Consider the following 16,606-nt stretch of genomic DNA (forward strand, 5'->3'; position numbering starts at 1 on the left):
CGGACATTGTCCTGGTTTTGTACCAGGAGGCCGGATTATCCGGGGGGCGGATTATCCGGCCCTAACTTTGGCCGGATTATCCGCCCCCCCGGAAGGCACAACGGCTGGATTTTGGGGAGGGGTATTTATACCCCTCTTCTTCTTCCTTCCCCCTTTGCTCAATCATTGCACAAGAAATCTGCCAAGCCTCACCTCCATTAGAGCCACCTCAAGAAACACAAGATTTGCAAGATCTCCTTTCTCCCCCAACCAAAGCTCTTGATCTTTGGAGATTCGAAGGAGAAGCCACCGATCTACATCCTCACCGAAGCGATTTTCATTTCCCCCTCATTTGTTTGAGGGATCTCATGCTAGTGTTCCTATTTGGTTCCCTAGTTGATTTGTGTTGATGTGTTGTTGTTGATTGTTGTATTGTTACAGATTTGGGAGCCTCCAATTCGGTTGTGGATGTGTGCCCCAAGAACCTTGTAAAGGCCCGGTTTCCGCCTCGAGGAAATCCCTTAGTGGAAGTGGGCTAGGCCTTCGTGGCGTTGCTCACAGGAGATCTGAGTGAAGCCTTCGTGGCTGTTGGTTTGGCTTGCGTAGCAACCACACTCCTCCAAACGTAGACGTACCTTCTTGCAAAGGAAGGGAACTACGGGAATCATCTCCGTGTCATCGCGTGCTCCACTCTCGGTTACCTCTATCCCAATCTATCTCCTATATATTGCGTAGCTATATCTTGCTTAGTTGATAACCTTGTCATATAGGTAAATTCACTTAGTTGCATATCTAGAAAATTTACTTTGTGTCAAGCCTAAATTGAAAAAGAACTAAAAATTGGTTAGCACCTATTCACCCCCCCTCTAGGTGCGGCATACGATCCTTTCAATTGGTATCAGAGCCTCGGCTCTTATTTCGGGCTTAACCGCCTAAGAGTATGCCGGACGATGGGACTTCGGAAGAGGCCGGTAAGATGGTCACCATGGAGGACATCAATTCGTTGAGATCCTCCATGGACGCTCAAATGGAAAGCATGAGAAAAATGATTTCCGAGCTTTTGACTCCGGTCCTTCCTAAGGCTCCCACCGTAGAGGTAAAGGACACGGGTGTGTTAGAAGAGGGAGGTGCTTCGGCATTACCCTCCTCTACTAAACCCGTGGAAGGTGATAACTTAAACACTATCAAATCTCCCATTGCATCTCCTAGGGATACTAGTGGAGGTGAGAGCTACAATCGAGTAGCTCCACCTTTTCTATCTCCCGATATACCGGTTCCCCATCCCCATTTGAACATTCGAGGCGACCCACCTAAGTTTTCCGTTGAGAATTTCGATACTTGGCGATTTGAGTTTCGCTCTCATGTTTGCAGTGCCTCCAATGAACTTTGGAGAATCATCTTGGAAGGCTTCAACCCTTACAACCCCGACAAGTTGACTAGAAGAGAAGCGGTTGATAGTCAACTCAACAACACCGCCTTGCACATGATTCAAACTAGTGTGGGGACAAAGGATTTGCCTCGTGTTCGGAACTACACCACCGCCAAGTAAGCTTGGGAAGGTTTGGCCGCTAGTTGCATTGGAAGTGAGAGCACGAGAAGGAACAAGTATAATGCTCTTCGGAATCAAGCCGAAGGATTCATGAGGCTACCGGATGAAGATCATCAAGTCATGTATTCAAGACTTCTCATCGTTGCCGATTCCTTCCGGCTTATTGGTGCCACCCACATCAATGACTCTTGGATCAAGGAGAAGTACATTGAATGCATGATGCCGTATGTACCCATTGATGTCAAGACCCTTGTTGGAAGAGAATGCTATTCCTCTCTCTCATCTCAAGATGCCGTGCACGAGATGCAAGCCCTCAAGGTGCTCGAGCAAAACTCTCATGATTCTCTCAATCGTGCCATTGGTATGTCAAAAGGGAACAATCTTGCCTTGGTGGTCAACTCCGTTGAAGAAGTGATTCCTCAAGAATCTTATAGGGCATCTTGGAGTATGTCCTATCCGGAAGATTTGCAATGCCACTACCATGATCACATGGCCTTCCACGCAAAGTCCTTTTGGGTTGATCCCTCCAAGGCCAAGGAAGACAACATCAAGAGAAACAACAAAAGCGGGTTCACTAGCTTTGGTCCAAAGACAAGATCATGCTACAACTGTGATGACAAGCGCCACTTCATTGCCGAATGCCCCTACGAGAATAGAGAGATTCATAATGGAAGGCTCATTCCCAAGGACAAGAAATTCTACAACAATAAGACCAAGAAGGGCAAGAGGCCCTCAAGAGTTGTGCTAGTAACAAGGGAAGAATATTCTTCCGATGAAGTTGAAAGTTCTAGTGGTGATGAAGAAGAAGAAAGCTCAAAGGAAGTGGCCGCCATTGCCACTACCAACATTTCCTCTTCATCTCTCTTTGAGTCCCCCAATGAGAATCCTCATATCAATAATGCACATTGCTTCATGGCAAGGTCCTCCTTGGACACATCTATTGTGCTATCAACTCAAGAAGAGTATACCTCCGGAGATGATGATGTTGATGATGAAGAAGATGCAACCTCTAATGGATTGGTCGCTCTTGCCTCCCTCTCCACTAACTCTTCATCACCAAGTGAATCCCCCAATGAGGTCATTCATGTGGAGGAAGAAAGTTGCCTCATGGCTAAATCCTCCGAGGTATCATCCCCTAACCCCTCTATGCCTATCATTTCAAGTGATCTAGGGGTTGATGATGCTAGTCTAAAAGTGAAACAAGAAATGCTAGAGTTTGATGATTTCATTCTCAACCTACAAGGTAACACTAAAAAACATGTTTCAAATCTCATGGCTCGTATAGCTCAACAAAATCATACTCTTGAGAAAAAGGGTCAAATAGAGAGAGAAGACTCTCTTGAAATCCATGCTCTTAAAAATGCTCTTGAGGAAAGTCAAGAAACCATAGCTTCTCTTGAAGAGAGGCTAGAAAATATTGAAGAGCCTCAAGATAAAATTAACAAGCTCACTAAAGCTAGAGATCTTGCTAGGGCTAAGAATAAAGTGCTTAAAAAGGAAAAGGCCCAATTTGGGGTTGATCATGAGAAACTTGTGAAGGATCTAGATGAACTAGACAAAGCTCACAAAGCTTTGAAGAGTGAATACACTCTCCTATCCAAGTCGTTTGAGCAACTTCAAATTAGGCTTGCTTCATATGATGTGCCTAGTTCCTCTACTCCTTCATGTGATCATGCAAATGTTATTGAGGAAAATATTAGGTTGAAGGATGAACTTGCTAAGGCCTCCTCTCCCCAAAGTAAACTTTCTTTGGATGATCTTTTGAGTAAGCAAAGATCAAACAATGGGAAGGAGGGCCTTGGTTATGGGGCCAAGGCAAAGAAGGCAAACAAGCAAAAGGCCAAGCCCGCACAAGAGAAGAAGAAAGATATCACTAATGGTGAAGCTCCTAAGGGCAAAACCATTAATGATGATGATGCGGGAAATGCTAACCCTCACTATGTTTTATTTAAAGATTATTATGGTGATGTTTATGCTAAATATGTTGGCCCATATGATGGTTATGTTGCTTGGTCTATTTGGGTCCCAAAGACCCTTGTTGCTAACAAAAGAGGACCCATTGTGAAATGGGTACCTAAATCCAAGAATTGATCTCATGTAGGACTATGCCGCCGGAGGTTCAAAATGGGTACTTGATAGTGGATGTACAAGTCATATGACCGGCGGCAAGAACCTCGTCAAGGAGTTGAGGCCCAATATAAATAATATCACCGTCTCCTTTGGCGATAATTCTACATCCGAGGTAATGGGTTTTGGCAAGGTTGTGGTTGCTCACAACATTACTCTTGTGGATGTCATGCTTGTCAAAACCCTTGGTTACAATTTGCTTTCCGTTTCCGCCCTTGGCAAGATGGGGTTCGCCGTCTTTATTGATAATGATATTGTGGTCCTCTTGTGGAGCAAGACTCTAAAAGTCGCTTTCGTTGGGTATCGCGAACATAACTTGTATGTGGTGGACTTTTCGGGGACCACCACTTCAAGTGCGATGTGCCTATTCGGAAAGGCGGATGTGGGTTGGTTGTGGCATCGCTGCCTAGCCCATGTCAACATGAGAACTTTGCAAAGTCTTCACAAGGGGAACCATATTGTGGGACTAATGGAAAATGTGTCTTTTGCCAAAATCGTGTTTGTATGGCTTGTGTTGAAGGCAAAATGCATGACTCTCCGCATCCAAGCAAGACTATCATCTCTTCCAAGAGGATCTTGGAGCTCCTTCATGTGGATCTCTTTGGTCCCGTTACTCATGCAAGTCTTGGTGCGAAGAAACATTGCTTGGTAATTGTTGATGATTACTCAAGATACACTTGGGTCTACTTTCTCAAGACGAAAGATGAGACTCAACAAATATTCATTGACTTTGCTACCGAGGTGCAACGCCGACACAACCTCCTCATTATGGCAATAAGAAGTGACAACGGCTCCGAGTTCAAGAACTATACACTCAATGATTTTCTTAGTGATGAGGGGATACATCATCAATATACCGCTGCTTACACCCCTCAACAAAATGGTGTTGCGGAGAGGAAGAACCGGACTCTTATGGATATGGCAAGATCTATGATGGCGGAGTATAAATCCCGCTATAACTTTTGGGCCGAAGCCATCTCCACCGCTTGCCACTCTTCTAACCGTCTCTATCTCCGCAAGGGATTGAACAAGACTCCATATGAAATACTCACCGGCAACAAGCCCAATATCTCATACTTCAAGTTGTTCGGTTGTAAGTGTTTCTACAAAATCAAAGGAGTTCGTTTGTCTAAATTTGCTCCTAAAGCTTTGGAGGGTATATTTGTTGGTTACGGTGCCGAATCTCACACTTATAGAGTCTTTGATGTATCCTCCGGGATTATCATTGAATCTTGTAGTGTGAAGTTCGAAGAAAATGATGGCTCCCAAGTGGGGCAAGTTGATGTATGTGCAGGTGATGAAATACCTCAAGATGCCATAGTAAGAATGGGTGTGGGATTTTTCCGCCCCATTGAGGGACACGGTGTGGCGTCTCGGGAAGAACTATGCTCTACCACGGTGGAGCCCTCATCCTCTCAACATCAACAAACCCCATCTATTGAAGCTAATGATGCACCAACCCAAGAAAAAGAAGAAAACCCTCTCTCTCATGAACAAGATCAAGGACAAGATCAACCAAGAATTCATGATGGCTCCGATGAGTATCCATTTGATATTTGCGCTTCACCAAATATTGTCCAAGATCAAGCACATGAGGATGAGCAATCTCAAGAAATTGAGGAAGCTCAAATTCAAGGTCAAGACGGGGACCCAAATGATCAAGTTGATCAAGTGACACCTCCAAGGCCAAGAAGAACCAAGGAGGAGATCGAGACCCGTCGACTAGCAAGAAGAGAAAGGCAACTTGAGCATCTTGGACACACACATGACAAGGTTCTTGGTGATGTAAGGGCAAAAGTTTCCACAAGAAGGCAATTGGCTAACTTTAGCAATCATCATGCTTATATCTCCTTAGTGGAACCCAAGAAAGTATTTGAAGCCCTTGAAGATTCGGATTGGTTGGAAGCTATGCACGAGGAACTCAACAACTTCAAGCGCAACAAAGTGTGGACCTTAGTAAAGAAGCCAAAGGAGTGCCGCAATGTTATAGGCACTAAATGGATTTTCAAGAACAAGCAAGATGAGTTTGGAAATGTTGTGAGGAACAAGGCAAGATTGGTGGCTCAAGGGTTCTCTCAAGTTGAGGGAATTGACTTTGGAGAAACCTATGCTCCCGTGGCTTGCCTTGAGTCCATCTGTATCCTTCTTGCTTATGCATCGCATCATAACTTTAAGTTACAACAAATGGATGTGAAAAGTGCATTTCTGAATGGTCCATTGCATGAAGAGGTTTATGTTAAGCAACCCCCGGGGTTTGAGGATCTCAACTTTCCTAACCATGTCTACAAGCTTGATAAAGCACTTTATGGTCTCAAACAAGCTCCTAGAGCTTGGTACGAGCACCTTAAAGAATTGTTGGTAGACCGTGGGTTTGATGTTGGGCTAATCGATCCCACTCTTTTTACTAAGAGGGTCAATGGGGAGCTTTTCGTTTGCCAATTTTATGTTGATGATATTATCTTTGGTTCTACTAACAAAGCTTTCAATGATGAATTTTCAAAGCTTATGACCGATAGGTTTGAGATGTCTATGATGGGAGAGATGAAGTTCTTTCTTGGTTTTGAGATCAAGCAATTGAGAGAAGGAACCTTCATCAATCAAGCAAAATATCTCCAAGACATGCTCAAGAGGTTCAAGATGACCGAGTTAAAGGGTGTGGCCACTCCTATGGTTACCAAATGTCATCTTGCACTAGATCCCAATGGTAAAGAGGTGGATCAAAAGGTATATCGCTCCATGATTGGATCCTTGCTCTACCTTTGTGCATCTAGACCGGACATATTGTTGAGTGTTGGTGTGTGTGCAAGGTATCAATCTTCTCCTAAGGAGAGCCACATGATGGCTCTCAAAAGAATCTTTCGATATTTGGTTAATACCTCAAGATATGGTATTTGGTACCCCAAAGGCTCAAGTTTTATTCTCAATGGATATACCGATGCGGATTGGGCGGGTGACAAGGATGATAGGAAATCAACTTCCGGGGCTTGCCAATTCCTTGGTAGGTCCTTGGTGTGTTGGTCTTCTAAGAAGCAAAATTGCATATCTCTCTCCACCGCCGAAGCCGAATATGTTGCCGCCGCAAGTGGATGCACTCAATTGTTATGGATGAGGCAAACTTTAAAGGAATACGGTGTCATTTGTGACAAAGTGCCTCTATTATGTGACAATGAAAGTGCCATCAAGATTGCCTACAATCCGGTGCAACATTCAAGAACGAAGCATATTGAGATCCGGAATCATTTCATAAGGGATCATGTTGCCCGTGGTGATATTGAGCTTATCTATGTTCCTACCAAAGATCAACTTGCCGATATATTCACGAAGCCTCTTGATGAAGCAAGGTTCTCTTATTTGAGGAATGAGCTAAATATCATTGATTCAAGGAGTATAGCTTGACCATCTTGCAAACACACTTTTGTCTCAAAACTTTATTTGGTTTAGATGTGGGCATGGAAATAGGGGGAGTGCGGTTTAAATTATTGAGCTATCCCTCCCCCCATAATGCCAACATTAAGAAATCATTCTCTTAATATCATATGTTGATATGTGAGCTTCAATGATGAGTAGTGGCTTGGACCCAAGATATATCTTCGCGGTGCCATGTCACAACACTCATATATGGTGGCCTAGGCCACCACACTCTTCCGTGTGAAGAGTTGGAGTTATTTGGACCTTATCGCCTCTTATTTGACATCTCCATGTTCTTATGGGAAATCACTCTAGTTTGGCCTTATTTGCTCATATCTTGCAAACTTGAGTGATCATGTACCATTAACAGTTTGAGTTTTCTAAACCTAAGCCTACACTCATCTATAAGCCATTTCCATCTTGCTCATTTGTCATGTTTGATAAAAAAACTTGGAGTTTGAGGTTTCTCGGTTGGATGATCTAGGTTGCCCCATCTTATTGGTAAATATGCATCTTATATGTGAGGTGATAGTTTATTGCACCACATATGGGTCCGCAAATAACCAACTAAAGATAGGCGGGATTGACGGTGTTCTGAAATTTTCCAGAACACCGGATAATCCGGCCCCCAGGCGACTCGGAAAATCCGGCCCGGCCGGATTATCCGCCCTAAACTAGGGCCGGATTATCCGGCCTGGGCAGATCTTGAAAGACTGAGGACGAGGCCGCGGGGGGGGGGGGGGGGGGCAAACGGTTCAGACCTCCCCCACGCGCCTCTCTCCTCTCTCTCCTCTCAAGGTCGCCGGAGCTTCTCCTCCTCGCCGGAGTTGCCCCGTCCACTCCCTCCTGGAGTTTTTGGGTGGATCGGGTGCTCCTCCCTCCTAGCTACCTTCTCCTCCAAGCGGCTTTCGCAATGGATGCGGGTATGAATCACAATCCCTAACCCTAGGTGTTGTGATTTATGTGTGCTATTTTCTTGGTGGATTTGGTGTCTAGTTGTTCCAAATCGTTTGTAGTGTACTCCTCTTGCATGCTATAAGGCCGATCTGTTCTTAGACAAGTTTGTGATTGCAAAATCTGCTAGATTCGCAGGGCCGGATTATCCGGCCCCCGCGAGGACCGGATTATCCGGTCTGGCTGGATTATCCGCCCCCTTGGGGCACCGGATTATCCGGCCTGGAGCTTCATCGCCGCTGCAGTTTTGATTCAATCTATCTTGTTTAGACTTGTACCAGCTTATAGTATGTTCCTAGAGTACATTGCCATATCATACATGACTTATGAGCATTATCTTCTCTTTGCTATCCATCTTTGCTATTCACAGGTCGTACTTCTTGGGGTACTTCTCGGAGACGCGCAAGGGCTGATCGGTCAAGTGATGAGTGCGTGTCCAACGCTCCTCGCAAGTCAACCTCATCTAGGCACAAGAACAAGGCATCAAGGGAAAACTACAAGACCATGGACCCTATTTCTTATTCTGCTATCCGCATGAAGAACTGGTATGAAGACCTCCCAAGGGATGAAGAGATAGAGGGCAGAAAATACTGGTGCATGGAACAGGAGTTCATCTATAAGGATATCTATGAGCCCATGAAGAAAGTACGTCCCATGCAAGCTATTGATGTGGACGTTCTGGCAGTCAACAATCACTTTGCGGATGCCATCTGGGTGGCTGGTAGGATGGGCTTGAAGGATTTGATGAAGATTAAATGTGACTATAGTCCAGAGTTGGTGAAGCAGTTCTTTGCTACGTTGGCCATCAAGAAAGATGAGGACCGTACTATGGAATGGATGTCTGGCTCCACTCACTGTAGTGCCACCTTGCACCGTTTTGCTGCTATCCTTGGAGTTCCTGCTGAAGGAGGCCGTCGTCTCCATGGACCTCAGAGGGCAGATAAGAATGCACTGTTTGATCTCTATACATCTGCTGGAAAAGTGGGAGAGACCAAGGGGCTGCTTAGCATTTATAGTCAGTTGCTCAGGTTCTTTCGGTCCACCATCGCTCCTAGTGGTGGTAACAATGATGCAATCCGGGGAGCTCTTGTGGACCTCATGTACCTCAGCTTTCGGTGTGCTCGTGATGAGAATGAGGAACGTAACTACACTGTTGATGTCATGGACTTCATCTTCCATGAGATTCATGATGCCATGGTCTCCCGCACCACTATACCTTATGCGCCTTACATCCAGCTCCTCATCAACAACACTGCGGGCGTGCGTGGTGAAGACTTGAGCGGGTATCCTTTGATGAATCACTCTGTCAAGAAGGCCTACAAGCTTAAGTCTATCTCTTCTGCTGTACCTCCACCTGACTCCTTCATGGGTGATGCTCGTTCTAGTGGATTTGCTCCTGCTCGCCATCCTGACCTCCCTGCTATGAAGAAACAAGTGAACAGGCTCAGTTGGTTTCAGCGTTACATCCTTTGCATGAACATTGAGATCCATAAGGAGAACTTTGCGGCCAGCCGGGAGCGGGCTGAGATTAAGCATACTCAGGCGGTTATTCTGCACAAGCTCAGTGGTGAGCAAGGACCCCCTCCTCAGCCTCCAGCTCACCCAGGTTACAGTGGGTGGCATTCTGCACAGGTTCCGTGGAGTGATCTTGATAGTTGCATTCAAAGGTCCAGTCTCACTCGCCGCTCTCCGGATGCACCTGACACTGATGAAGAAGAAGAAGAAGAAGAAGAAGAAGAAGAGGCGCACGAGTCCGATGATGATGATGCCTCCGAGTGATCCCCATGGGGCGAGTAGCATCGCGCTTGTCCCCTTTTTGGCGTCTCGATGCCAAAGGGGGAGAAGCGTTCTATTAGGAACTCTCTCGGGGATTTGCATGGTTTGGGCACAAGCATATGCGTTTATCATTCCTTTATTGCTTGTGTTCCCTCTTATTTGAACTATTTGCTTTGGTTGTGTTCCGTTTAAAACTATGTGCTATGTGGTGTGAGACATTGTTATGGTTTTCGGATTTCTATATGTTGAGATCAAGACTATTATATCATGTGTGATGCTATATCTCCGTATCATATATCTACACATGGGTATGACTTCTAGCATCCTATCTCAACTTCATATATGTATATGTCTCTTGTTAGAGCTCATGATGGATACCTCTAGTGTTGAGGCACCTCAATCCTATGTGTTGTGTATTTGTATTCAAATGCAAATTACTTATATGCACACATGTAGGGGGAGTGCCTCTATGTTTTTGCCATCATGCTTGCCTCTATAGTTATTCTCTTGCAAATCCGTATATTGTCATCAAACACCAAAAAGGGGGAGATTGAAAGAACATCTCTCATATTATGTTTTGAGTGTTTGATGTCAATGTATGTGATACACTAATGGTTGTTTAAGTGGTACAGGGATTACATAGATACATTTGTATGTGTGTTGGATGTGGTCGATCTTTGTCAAAAAGCATTTGCAGAAATGTTCATCAGGCCGGATAATCCAGGCCGGATATTTCCAAAATATCCGGCCCCCAGAATTTCGGCTAAGGACTTTGGGAAATGAGGCTCAGTATAGGGGCCGGACATTTGCCCGGATTTTGTCCCGGTTTTGTCCCAGGGCCAGATAATCCGGGCCGGACATTTCAAGAATATCCGGCCCCCTCGAAAACGGCTAAGGACTTCAGGAAAAGCAGCTCAGTATAGGGGCCGGACATTTGCCCGGACATTGTCCTGGTTTTGTACCAGGAGGCCGGATTATCCGGGGGGGGGGGGGGGGGCGGATTATCCGGCCCTAACTTTGGCCGGATTATCCGGCCCCCCGGAAGGCACAACGGCTGGATTTTGGGGAGGGGTATTTATACCCCTCTTCTTCTTCCTTCCCCCTTTGCTCAATCATTGCACAAGAAATCTGCCAAGCCTCACCTCCATTAGAGCCACCTCAAGAAACACAAGATTTGCAAGATCTCCTTCCTCCCCCAACCAAAGCTCTTGATCTTTGGAGATTCGAAGGAGAAGCCACCGATCTACATCCTCACCGAAGCGATTTTCATTTCCCCCTCATTTGTTTGAGGGATCTCATGCTAGTGTTCCTATTTGGTTCCCTAGTTGATTTGTGTTGATGTGTTGTTGTTGATTGTTGTATTGTTACAGATTTGGGAGCCTCCAATTCGGTTGTGGATGTGTGCCCCAAGAACCTTGTAAAGGCCCGGTTTCCGCCTCGAGGAAATCCCTTAGTGGAAGTGGGCTAGGCCTTCGTGGCGTTGCTCACAGGAGATCTGAGTGAAGCCTTCGTGGCTGTTGGTTTGGCTTGCATAGCAACCACACTCCTCCAAACGTAAACGTACCTTCTTGCAAAGGAAGGGAACTACGGGAATCATCTCCCTGTCATCGCGTGCTCCACTCTCGGTTACCTCTATCCCAATCTATCTCCTATATATTGCGTAGCTATATCTTGCTTAGTTGATAACCTTGTCAGCTAGGTAAATTCACTTAGTTGCATATCTAGAAAATTTACCTTTGTGTCAAGCCTAAATTGAAAAAGAACTAAAAATTGGTTAGCACCTATTCACCCCCCCTCTAGGTGCGGCATACGATCCTTTCAGGAATGGCGAACTACGCTCGATTGAGGGGGTCTCGAGACGATTCCTTGCACATGGAGGTAGAGGGGAGCGAGGCGCGTCGATTGGTGGTGGCGGCACCGCTCGGGGTGGCCGGAGACGACGGATTGACGGCGAGGAGGCGGGGTGCTGTGGGGTTTCTCCTACTGCTTGATGTTTTCGTGGGGGAGGGGAAAGGAGGAGGGAGCGTGGTTGGCGTGGATGAGCACGGCAGCCGTGGTGCGTGCCAGATAAATCTAGAGAGGAGGGGAGCAGGTGGGGCGCGCGGTGGTGGAAGGGGAGGACCACGCTCATGCTCTCTGCGTGCTCTCCCCGGGGAAGACGACAACGAGAGAAGGGGATCGAAGGGGTATGTGGGCCAGGTCAGAGGGGAAAAGGAGCTGGGCTGCGGTGCTGGCTTGGGCCACCGGATGGGTTGGATCGGGAGAGAAGAGAGGGAGAGATGGGCTGGAGAGGGAAAGGAGCAGCCCAGGGGAGAGGGAAGGGGTTTTATGTTAAATTAAAAGATAAGAGAGGTTTTAATAAAACCATATGGGAGGGAAAAACAAAATAGCTAGGTTTATAAAATAAATTTTATTTTGTTAAATAAAACATGTATGATATGATGCATGATGCCATGATGATGCACAAAGAAAAAGAATAGAAGAAATCTATAGGGGGTCCTACCCTGGGCCGTTACAATCGACACCACTAACAAGGAACCTCGCCCCGAGGTTCCACCTCGAGGTACGGGGGAGAGAGGTGAACTATCGAATCTTCAGGCGACGTGTCGATCTCCTCGACAGCACTAACAATAGTTCTTGCTCCACGTAGATCGGCGACACCATTAACAAGAAGTCGTTGTTCCGTCGGTGATGATGCGCTTCCGTCGGGATCCTCCGAAGATCGGACCTAATGGGTGAGGTAAAGAACGTCCAACCCGCGTTGAAACCTAAGACTCAGAGAAATAGATAAGAGAAGATTCAAAACTCGCAAAGGTAAGAGCAGAAAGAATTTAGGTAAAGAGAAAAACAGAGCTAGTCAGAACTATCCAACGAATTTTAGAAAATAGTTTTGACACTAGACACAACGTCCGTTGGCAAGGTTATCCTACAGGCTGGACTAGTGGGGTATCGTCAACCTGAGCTCTGATACCAACTTGTGACGCCCCGGAACTGGTACCATGAGGATTCCAGCGATTCCGCCGAAATCCGCACGTATCGATTCAGAGACGCCCTCCGACACGACGTGCGTGACGAATCACACACGTGATGCCAGAGGAATTAACACGAGCGGTAACATTACAACAGGATTACAATAGAGCCCACAAGAAACATATATTACAACAACGACTCCAACGAGTCAAGATACAAATAGATACATACAAAGATCCAAATCATACAGAAGATCAAATACGTCCGAGTACGGACAAGATACAAATTGGACTAAGAGTCCCGAAGATAACCAGTGGCGTCCATAACCCTGCCCAGGCCAAGCCGGAAGGGTAACCTTGCTAACGGCGTCATCTCGTACCTATCAAAGTCGGGCCATCGGTTGCCGACAAAAGGGAGGAAGCAAAAGAGAAAGAGAAAAGGCGAGAGTAAGTACCAAGGAACGAACTCCGGCACGTACTTAGCGAGACTAGAAATGGCTATGCTCGCCGGGAGAATATATATATCGCCTGGGGCTATATGGTAGGTTTAGCGGCAGCATAACTATAACCAATAGAGACACGCTACAACATCCATCTACTCAGAGAAGATAAGGGAGCGCACAAGGTAACAGTTTTATACTCTGCAAACATAACACAGCCGATGCGATCCCCCTTCGCAAAGAGGTACTGGCAAAGGCACACACACTTTTTGAAAAAGTTTTATTAGCAAATTATTAGCAACAGGAAATAAGGTGTAAGTTGTTCTATGATCAAGCTATACAATTCCAAGTCGTCCATAACCGCGGACACGGCTTATCGATAAGATGTACACCCTGCAGGGGTTGCCCAAATGTAACCATACGCATGCTCGACCCCACTTACTACAGGTGAAGTCTCACAACAAGACCGTTCCCAATGCAAGAGAAAGTTTAATGAGAGCCACCCAACTAAGCTACCCGTGACGAAGTCCGGCCGTACTCCGATACGGACCCAGAGGTTTGCGCCGGTGGCTAGGCGTGCGAACCACACGCTTCGCTAAACCTCCCGCAAGGTACAGTACATAATATAAACACCCGAAGTCAACAGGAAGTAAACACCCGAAGGCAACAGTAAGTAAAGCATGGCATAGGCAAATAAAACCAAGGTTGTGGCTCCCAATTAAACAGACTCGAGGAAAGGTAGTGGGTGAGGGGGGGTCCCAGTAAACGTCCCCACGTACGGGTAGAGCGCTCAGTCTCGGAACAGATAACAAGAACTCAGGTCCTAGGGGACATTAGCAAGTCAAAGTTCCGATGCTTTCGCAAAGGGGCTCACAGATGCCCCTGCTTACAATTTTAGTTGTTAATAATAAAGTAAAGTATGATTATCTCCAACAATTGATATAGCATGTGAAAACCTCCCAACAATCCAACATATCCCGATATCAGATCGAGATAAATGATACGTCTCAAACATATCCATAATTTCTTATGTTCCATGCTACTTTTATGATGATACTCACATGTTTTATACACACTTTATGTCATTATTATGCATTTTCCGGCACTAACCTATTGACGAGATGCCGAAGAGCCGATTCTTTGTTTTACTGCTGTTTTTGGTTTCAGAAATCCTACAAAGGAAATATTCTCGGAATTGGACGAAATCAACGCCCAGGGTCTTATTTTTCCACGAAGCTTCCAGAAGACCGGAGGGGATACGAAGTGGGGCCACGAGGGCCCGTAACCATAGGCCGGCTCGGCCAGGGAGAGGCCCGCGCCGCCCTATGGTGTGGGCCCCTCGCGCCGCCTCCAACCCTACCCTTCCGCCTACTTAAAGCCTTCGTCGCGGAACCCCCTGTACCGAGAGCCACGATACGGAAAACCTTCCAGAGACGCAGCCGCCGCCAATCCCATCTCGGGGGATTCAGGAGATCGCCTCCGGCACCCTGCCGGAGAGGGGAATCATCTCCCGGAGGACTCTTCATCACCATGATCGCCTCCGGATTGATGTGTGAGTAGTTCACCCCTGGACTATGGGTCCATAGCAGTAGCTAGATGGTTGTCTTCTCCTCATTGTGATATCATGTTAGATCTTGTGATCTGCCTATCATGATCAAGATCATCTATTTGTAATGCTACATGTTGTGTTTGTTGGGATCCGATGAATATGGAATACTATGTCAAGTTGATAATCAATCTATCATATGTGTTGTTTATGTTCTTGCATGCTCTCCGTTGCTAGTAGAGGCTCTGGCCAAGTTGATACTTGTAACTCCAAGAGGGAGTATTTATGCTCGATAGTGGGTTCATGCCTCCATTGAATGCAGGACGATGACAGAAAGTTCTAAGGTTGTGGATGTGCTGTTGCCACTAGGGATAAAACAGCAATGCTTTGTCTAAGGATATTTGTGTTGATTACATTACGCACCATACTTAATGCAATTGTCTGTTGTTTGCAACTTAATACTGGAAGGGGTGCGGATGCTAACCCGAAGGTGGACTTTTTAGGCATAGATGCATGGTGGATAGCGGTCTATGTACTTTGTCGTAATGCCCTGATTAAATCTCATAGTAGTCATCGTGACATGTATGTGCATTGTTATGCCCTCTCTATTTGTCTATTGCCCAACTGTAATTTATTCACCCAACATGCTATTTATCTTATGGGAGAGACACCGCTAGTGAACTGTGGACCCCGGTCCATTCTTTACATCTGAAATACAATCTGCTGCAATACTTGTTCTTTACTGTTCTTCGCAAATAAACATCATTTTCCACACCATACGGTTAATCCTTTGTTTACAGCAAGCCGGTGAGATTGACAACCTCACTGTTTCGTTGGGGCAAAGTACTTTGATTGTGTTGTGCAGGTTCCACGTTGGCGCCGGAATCCCTGGTGTTGCGCCGCACTACACTCCGTTACCAACAACCTTCACGTGTTCCTTGACTCCTACTGGTTCGATAACCTTGGTTTCATACTGAGGGAAAACTTTCTACTGTACGCATCACACCTTCCTCTTGGGGTTCCCAACGGACGTGTGTCAACTGCACGCATCAAGGATTTTTTCTGGCGCCGTTGCCGGGGAGATCAAGACACGCTGCAAGGGGAGTCTCTCACATCCAATCTCTTTACTTTGTTTTTTTGTCTTGCTTTACTTTACTTTATTTACTGCTTTGTTTGTTCTCTATATCAAAAATACAAAAAATTAGTTACTAGTTTTACTTTATTTACTGTCTTGTTTGCGTTCTCTATATTAAAAACACAAAAAAATTAGTTACTTGCATTTACCTTATTTAGTTTGCTTTATTTACTACTGCTAAAAATGAGTAATCCTGAAGTTGAAGTTCGTTCGTTTAAGCAACAAGGTGGAGAAAGTTTTAAAGATACTTGGTATAGAATTAGTGATGCTCATCATAGGTGCCACTAAGAAACACTCCACTGTTATCCTACTTAGGAACTTTTATGTTGGTATATCTAGCTGGAATAGGTATGTTCTTGATACTCTTTCGGGGGGTAATTTCCTAGGTACTCCTGCTTTAGAAGCTAGTTGCATCATTGAGAGCCTAGTTGGAATACCACCTGTTAATGAAACTAAAATTGAAATCTCTCTTGAGGATGTCATGAAAAAGTTGGAAGCCATAGAGAAAAAGCTTCCAACTGTTGAGACTAAACTGGGGATATTACTTGATAATACTGATAAACTTGATAAATCCCTAGAAGGAATTAATGAAAAAATTGCTATTTTAGAAACTTGTGCTATCCATGATAATCAAACCCATAGGATTGGTAAACTTGAAGAAGCTATGGGAACATTGGGTTCAACTTTTTCTTCTCTTAAATTTAAGGAGAAAACGTATGTGGG

This window comes from Lolium perenne, chromosome 4, assembly GCF_019359855.2.
Source record: "Lolium perenne isolate Kyuss_39 chromosome 4, Kyuss_2.0, whole genome shotgun sequence".
NCBI lineage: Eukaryota > Viridiplantae > Streptophyta > Magnoliopsida > Poales > Poaceae > Lolium > Lolium perenne.